This window comes from Mesocricetus auratus, unplaced genomic scaffold (genome assembly GCF_017639785.1).
Source record: "Mesocricetus auratus isolate SY011 unplaced genomic scaffold, BCM_Maur_2.0 Super-Scaffold_100028, whole genome shotgun sequence".
NCBI classification, from domain to species: Eukaryota; Metazoa; Chordata; class Mammalia; order Rodentia; family Cricetidae; genus Mesocricetus; species Mesocricetus auratus.
This window is the reverse complement of record NW_024429209.1, coordinates 14,437,572-14,445,712: the sequence shown is the minus strand read 5'-3', so window position 1 is coordinate 14,445,712 and position 8,141 is coordinate 14,437,572. Positions and strand designations below refer to the sequence as shown.

Here is an 8,141-nt window from a genome sequence, read left to right as displayed (position 1 = left end):
TCGGCACGCGGCCTGCGAGGCTCGCGCGGCGCGTGGGCGGGCCTCGAGGCCCGAAATCCCCGCCCACGGCCTCGCGATTGGCCCTGCGTTGCGAGGGAGGGGCGGGATCACCTGAAGCTGTGGGGCCTCTCTGTAGCGAGCAAGGGAGCAGTAGCACGCATGCGCCGGCCGCGGAGTTTCCGCCCCGAGAAGGCAATCGGGGAAGGCAGGCCGGAAGCGCGAGCGCACCTGGACAGCGGCTCGGGAGGGTGTGTTTCTTGCGCATGCGCGGGAGCGTTCCGGACCGCTGGTTCGGTCCGGAGCTCCCTGGTGTCCTGGTTTGGGGTGTGCGGCCGGATCCGTTGCCGCGATGATCTGAAGCGGCTGGGCTCCTGTGTCCCTCTGCGGCCTCAGCTGCCGTGCTGCGGCTTCTAGGCACCCACTGCAAGTCTTGGTCGCAAGATTCAAGTTTTCCCGCCTCTGCGGCGGTCACTAGGGGAGAGGCTCGGGGCTCTTGGCCTGGTTTCGTCCGAGAAGGCTTGAGCCCTCATCTAGATCACGACCCCTTTGGGAGTGACGACCCTTTCACAGGGTACCACCAGAAAACAGATTTAGATTCATGAGAGTAGCAAGATTATTACGGATTAACAACGAAGTAATTTTATGGTTTGGGTTCCCCGCGACACGAGGAACTGTATTAAAGGGTCGCAGTGTCAGGAAGGTTGAGAATCATTGTGCTTGATCTTTCCTGTCCCCAGGGTGCCCTAGGCACCGGAGGGGACCAGAGAGCTGAGGCCTGCGAGGATCCCTGCAGGCCTGCGAGCCTCAGCATCCGCCCTCGGGGCGATGTCTTCTCTCCACGGAGCCATTTCTTGGCGGTTTGCTGTTTGTACCAACGCCAGCCTCTGGGTTGTGTTCTGTTCCCTCAGCGACCGAGCTGTGTCCCGTGGAAACACAACACCAAATCCTACTCTCTGAGCGCCCCGCACTGGGGCTCCTGCCTCTTTCTTGTTTTGTTTACCTGTTGGCCCTGCTGAGGCTAGGAGCTGGGAGCTGAGAAGTTCATCAGGGCTTCACCCCTGTCCACACGCTCCCTCTTAGCGCTGAGCCTAACACCTGCGCCTTCCCTTGTCCCCTGTGATGGGGCCCAGCCTTCTATTCTCCTAGTGCGTGTGAGTTGAGTGATGTTCCTCTACGTACAATGACAGCTTCCAAAGGTGGGGATACCCCAGCCTTGCTCAACCAAAACATGTTCACACTGCCATTCTCCTGGTGTGTTCTCAGGTATGTCTTTGGGGACAGAGGCCAAGTGTGGCTTCTCCATGCTACACTCTATACTTCAAAGATGAGAAGCCCTTTTCCCATGAACGAAGCGGCCCACCAGATGTTGGCAGGTGACTCTAACGTATCCCTGGCCCTTTGGGGGTAGAAGCACTGGACAGAGAGGGACCTTCCCAGGCTGAATCACGAGACTGCATTCCCCACCAATACCTGTGTGATTGGAGCTCTGGTGGGAATAAGAAACCTGGTTATGAGGGGCGGCCACAGGCCTGGAATCCTGCTACCTGCATCAGCCCGGCAACTGCGGCTATTTGGGTCTCAAGACGCCTTTAACTAACTAAACATTGTGAGGAACCTCAAAGTTAGTGTCTGTCTATGCGTATTTATTGTACCGGAATTAAAAGTGAAACCGCTTTAAAACAATATACAATATAACATTTCAAGCAATCAAAGGTGATGTCATTATTTGTCATGTCCCTTCTGGAAAACTTCATCATTTGCTCCCTAGACCAGGAAGGTGAGACTTAACACCTTAGAATCATGAGAACGAACAATGTGACTTTGGGAAATCCGCTCGCTAGGAAGCATTTCCACCTCTGTGGACCTCCAATCTCGGCTCTCCTGCTTCTGCCCTGAGCAGGGACACGCCTTGAGAATCGTGTGGCCCCAGCTCCGTGTGAATGACGGCTGGGTGGCTGCTATTACTGCTATCGGGATTGCTTTATCAGCGGCTCTAAGGAGGAAGCTCATGGTGCCAACGCACCTGCGTGGGCCCTGCATTCCTGGGGCTGTCGTCACATCCGTCCTCCCATCCCCCCGGGTGTGGCATCCCTCTCTACCTGGACTTTCCTTTCTAGAAGGGAGGGCTAGGCCAGAGCTTCCTGGATCTCTCAGGCAGATCTGCTGTGAGCCAGGGCTGTGTAAGGGAGGAATGTAGAAAATAGTTTGAGTTTGATAAAGGTGTTGTGGGGGAGGGGAACCTTGTCAGTTTTGCTTAAGAAGCCTGAAGACAAGAGAAACTGTGGATTAGGTCTTAACCCCTGCCTCTCCAGTTTACAGACTGATCCTAACCTCTCTCTTCTCCCTGCCCCCAAATCCTCAAGCCAGAGCTGATCCAGGCTGACACGGGGCATGAGAAGCTTCGAGAATTAGTACTCAGTGGGTCGAGAGATAAGTAGAGTGACCAACCCGGCTCCATAAATTACAGAGTCCTGAGATCATGAGTCTGGCGTGGGTCACCAGAGCTCCACACCCACACCCGGCCATCCCAGCCCTGAGACAGACCGCTCAGGCGATAGAATTTCACTTCATCCTCTTCCAGATGGTCTCCCTTTTATGTTATAAACAGCCTGGCTTGGTGGGTCAACATGCGGAATCCCAGCACTTGGGAGGCAGAGGCAGGTGGATCTCTGTGAGTTTGAGGCCAGCCTGGTCTACAGAGTGAGTTCCAGGACAGCCAGGGCTGTTACACAGAGAAACCCTGTCTCAAAAAACAACAACAAAAAAGTTAAATAATAACCGGTATGGTAGTGTATGCCTTTCCTCCCAGCATCTAGCAGGCTGAAGCAGGTGAATGTCTTGTGTTCCACGCCAGCCTGGTCCACATAACAAGTTCCAGGCCAGCCAGCAAGATCTGACAGCACAATGTCTGACAGCCTGAGCTCTATCCCCAGAGCCCACAGAAACAGACTCCCACAGGTTGTCCTCTGACCTCCACACAGAGGCTGTGGCATGGACACCCCAGACATACACACGCACAGGATGAATGTAAATATACACACACAACCAAAAAACAGTCTGATGATGGTTCAGTCAAGTGCTTGTGGAAGCACAGGGAACTACATTCCATCCCCGGAACTCAGGTGGGGAAAAAAAAAAAAATCAGGCCATGGAGGTACACGCTAGCAATCCCAGCACTTGAGGGGCAGAGGCAGGAGGATCTCTGCATCTTGCTCACTGGTCAGCAGCCTACCCTATTTGACAAGTTCCAGAGAAAAAAAGAAAAGAAAACAAACACTGGACAGCGCTTAAGGAAGGACACCTGAAGCTGTCCTGTGACCTCTGCAGGCACGCACACCCTTAGGCACCCACGAGAGCACCTGCACAAACCAAAACTCCAACACTGCTCAGTTCTTTAGAAATCTACTTTGTGTGAGGGAAGCACTTTGTAAATTTCCACAATTACTTTTAAATGAACATTCCACATGATGATCTTCTTCCGAGTCTTAGAGGAGGGGGAGGGGACGTGAAACCCAGAGGTAGCACTAGGTCACACACACAGGCAGGTAAAATTTCTTCAAGAACTGTCTCTACCCGCTCTTGCTCTTTGGCTGCTCGAGCTGCAGTCTTGACGGGGCTGGTTAATGATTTTTTGAGAAAGAGCTGAAGTGCATGTTTATGAATCTCTGGCTACTCACCCAAGCATTTTAAGCCCTTTAGCCGAGGTGGAATTCTGTCACATGTTCTCTTTTCTGGTTAATGGCTTATAATGCTTTACTGGTTTGGAGGCGGCCTGGGGCCGTGGCTAGAGAGTGAATATGTTGCTATTCTCCGTAAACTTTTAGAGGCTAGCTGCTGCTTTAGTCAAGAAAACTGACTTTGCAGGAGTCATCTGGGCCAGGCAGCATGCCTCTGCATTGCCCTGGTTGGCGTGGGTGGGTTTGCATTCTGACCTTAACCCTGTCAGGGACCCAGTTTCTTTATCTGTAAACTTGGGCCCAGGATGAGGTCATCTTCACTATCCCTCCCAACTCAACACTCTATGGCTCCCAGGGATCTCAGAGAGTGATCGGTGTTTCAACATTACCAGGGAGGACTGGATGGAAAGGCTAACCTTCCCATCATCCATGGTCAGGCTGCCATCATTGGCCAAGACACTTTTCCCAGGAGGAGCTGATGAAGATGATGCTTGTATTAGCATTTATATGAAACCTAACAGGTGCCAAGACCAGGCCTAAGTGCCTTTGCATGGGTTAACTAATCATAAATTGCAGGAAAGGGTGCAGTGTTTGGAGGAAGTTTCTGGCTTGTTTTCTAGGCTGCCAGTGCACTGACATCCGTGTTCTGCTCCTCACTGGCTGGGTGGCATTGACCCTGTGCATTCAAGCCCTGGGCACTCTTATCTCCTGTGAAATGGGACAATAGTGCTCTTATCTAGTTGTCACATTGTTCAGATGAGGAATGATACAAGACTGCTTTGCAAACCATCATGTATGGGGCAGGCATGCATGAATCTTACTGGCTAAGACAGTGCCACCAACAGATCTGAGGTAAGTGCCTAGAAATAAAATGGAAATGTGGCAAAACTCTGTTTTTGTTTTCAAAGGGGGCGACTTTATGTATGTATGTGTGTGTGTGTGCGCACGTGTGCGTGTGTGTGTGTGTGTGTGTGTGTGTGTGTGTGTGTGTGTGTCTTATATTCACCTGAGAGTACAGGTCCAAATGCTCACAGATGTGGAGGCCACAGCAGAGCATGGCTGTCTTCCTCCATCACTGTGCCCAGATAGACTTGTTTTTTTTTTTTTTTTTGGTTTTTCGAGAGAGGGTCTTTGGAGGCTGTCCTGGAACTAGGTCTTGTAGATCAGGCTGGTTTCAAACTCACAGAGATCCACCTGCCTCTGCCTCCCGAGTGCTAGGATTAAAGGCGTGTGCCACCACTGCCTGCATCCCCAGATAAACTTTTTTTTTTTTTTTTGGTTTTTCGAGACAAGGTTTCTCTGTGGCTTTGGAGGCTGTCCTGGAACTCACTCTGTAGACCAGGCTGGCCTCGAACTCACAGAGATCCGCCTGCCTCTGCCTCCCGAGTGCTGGGATTAAAGGCGTGTGCCACCAACGCCCGGCTCCAGATAAACTTTTTAATGGAGGTGTCTTTAACAGGCCAACAGTCAACCTGGAATGGCAGGTTTTTTTTTTCTAATTTCATTTATTGTTATATATGGGTTTTACTCTACATGCATTTCTGTGCTAATCATCCTCTTGTTGCCTGCAGAGAGGAGAGAGGGTGTCAGCGCCTCTGGGCCTGGAGTTCAGAGGCTTGTGTGCTGCTGTGTGGGGGCTGGGAATCAAACCTGGGTTTTCTGTAAGAGCAGCTAGTGCTGCTCTTAAATGGTAGCTTTTTGTTTGTTTGTTTGTTGTTTTTGAGACAGGGTCTCTCACAGTTGTGTAGGCTACCCTGAAACTGACTCTGTAGCGCAGGCTAGCCTCCAACTTCCAGTGATCTTCAGGCTCCCACCATGCTGATGACAGGTGTAAGTGACTGGCCATGCCAAGCTGAGAATGCTGTGTGTGTGTGTGTGTGTGTGTGTGTGTGTGTGTGTGTGTGTGTGTGTGTGCATTCGAGTGTTATACGAGCATGTGTGTGCATGTGTGTTTGTATGTATGTGTGTGTGATATGTGCACGCATATGAAGGCGGGGTGGGGGGGAGGGTTGACACCTGGCATCTCCTGTCACCTCCACCTTATTTTCTGAGACACAGTTTCTCACTGAACCTGGAGCTCATTGGTTTGTCTGGGCTGAACCACTCAGGGATCCTTCTGAAACTGCCTCCCCCACCCCTGTTCTGTTGAGTCAACTTTTTTATGAGAGTGCTCAGTATCTCAGCTCAGGCTCTCATGCTTTCAAAGCAAGTGCTTTATTGACCCAGTTGATCATCTCCCCAGCCCTTGGAGAGGTCTAAGAACATGACTTAGGGACAGGGGGGGAAGTTCCCTGGTAGACTACTTGCCAGCATGTGCATGGTCCTAGGTTTAAGTGCCAGTACTGCCAAAAAAAGGCCAGTGTTTTTTGTTTGTTTGTTTGTTTGTTTTGTTTTTTCCAAGATTTAGAATAAAGGAACAAACAGCCAGGTTTCGTGGCTCATGCCTACCCTTGGGAAATTGAGGCAGGAGGATTCAGGGAGTTGTCTTAGTTACTGTCCTATTGTCATGACCATGTAACCATGACCAAAGCAATCTAGTGAGGAAAGGGTTTAGTCACTCACTAATATATAACAGCTCATCATTGACAGCAGTGAGGACAGGATCCTGGAGGCAGGAGCTGATGCAGAGGCCGTGGAGGATGCTGCTGACTTGCTTGCTCCCCATGGCTTTCAAAGCTGCTTTCTTTCTTTTTTGGAGAGTGGGGGGGGGGGTTGACACAGGGTTTCTCTGTGTAACAGCCCTAGCTGACCTGGAACTAGCTCTGTAGAACAGGTTGACCTCGAACTCACAAAGACCTACCTGCCTCTGCCTCCCCAGTGCTGGGATTAAAGGTGTGTGCCACTACTGTCTGTCTCTTAGCCTGCTTTCTTTTTTTTTTTTCAATATTTTATTTATTTGTTGTGTACACAGTCTTCTGCCTGCATTCCGGCGGAGGGCACCAGATCTCATTATAGATGGTTGTGAGCCACCATGTGGTTCCCGGGAATTGAACTCAGGACCTCTGGAAGAACAGTCAGTGCTCTTAACCACTGAGCCATCTCTCCAGCCTCCTAGCCTGCTTTCTTATAAAACCCAGGACCACCTGCCCGGAGTGACACCAACCACAATGGGCTGGACATTCTTCCAGCGACCATTAATCAAGAAAATACTTTATAGGCTTGCCTGCTTACAGCCCAGTCTTCTGGAGGCATTTTCTCAATTGAGGTTCCACAGTTAGTCCTAAACTACAGAATGAAACTGTTAAAAACAACCAATCAATGAAATAAATAAGAACGGCCCTCAGGCTACAGGTTAAGCCTGTGTCTGCTGCCCATAGTGTGGGACCTTAGTCAGTCAAGTTCTCTGATGTTCCATTAACTCATCTGTAAAATCAAGGTAATAAGAGCTAATTGTCTGTGGTCTTAATTCACACACAGCGCACTTAGACTAGATCACAGGAATGAGGACTCCTCGCAGGGCACCTTTGCTCTCATTACTGCTGTCTAATTATTTTTATTGTCAATTGTCTTCCTAGGCTTCATTAGCGTAGTAAATGTCACCGTACCCCCACATGTGCATGGAATACTGGCAGAGATAAAAGTGTAGCAACAACAGAAATGAGTTGCTGGGGAAACCCCATAATCCCACTGGGGAGGTGGATGGATGAAATGGATAGAATGGTGGAAAGCTCCAGGCCTGCAGGGGCTACAGAGACCTTGTCTTGAAACCAAACTCGGAGTCAAACAAGACGAAAGAGTCACCTCTCACCCCCATCCCTTTCTGGTTCATAGACGGTCACCTAAAGAGCAGACGAGGAATGGGGGATTCCAATAGAGTTCCTGCTCTATTAAACCCTTGAGAGGCAACCATGAACTGTCCCTTGGAGGCAGTGGCCCAGGATCGTGAATGGAGGGGGCCGCTAGAGCTGACACCAACCAGAGAATTCTAGGCAGGACATCTCTCCTCAGGGGAGAATCTGGAGAAAGACGCATCCACCTTCCTTCATGCAATAACAGTCACCCGATGGCTGTTCTGTGCCCAGACAGAGAAAAAACATTATAGCCAGGCAGTGGTGGCCCTCATCTTTAATCCCAGCACTCAGGAGGCAGAGGCAGCCCCCTGTGAGTTTAAGACCAGACTGGTCTACAATGGGAATTCCAGGATAGCCAAGGCTACACAGAGAAACCCTGTCTCAAAAACCAAACCAAAATCAAACACTCTGCTTTTCTGGTGCTTATGTTGCAGGGAGACCAAACCCAGATCAACTATTCAGGGGCTAGAAACGACTCAGTGGATAAAGGTGCTTGCAGCCGAAGCCCGTGACCTGAGTTCTATCCCTGAGCCCCGAGTGACAGAGGAGTCTTCCCCCTCCTCCTCCTCTTCCTCCTCTTCCTCCTCCTTTCTTCTTCTTCTGGTTTTCCACGACAGGGTTTCTCTGTGTATCCCTGGTGTCCTGGAACTCACTCTGTGGAATAGGCTACCCT

The 8,141-nt window shown here is 50.5% G+C and overlaps 1 long non-coding RNA gene across 1 annotated transcript; it reads left to right on the top strand.

The window, feature by feature from the left end:
• The first annotated feature begins 257 nt into the window (after positions 1-257).
• LOC121134479 lies at positions 258-1,712 on the top strand. The gene is made up of 2 exons (XR_005871574.1): positions 258-1,151; positions 1,264-1,712. It is a non-coding gene; the product is annotated as an uncharacterized LOC121134479 (long non-coding RNA).
• The last annotated feature ends 6,429 nt before the right edge of the window (positions 1,713-8,141 follow it).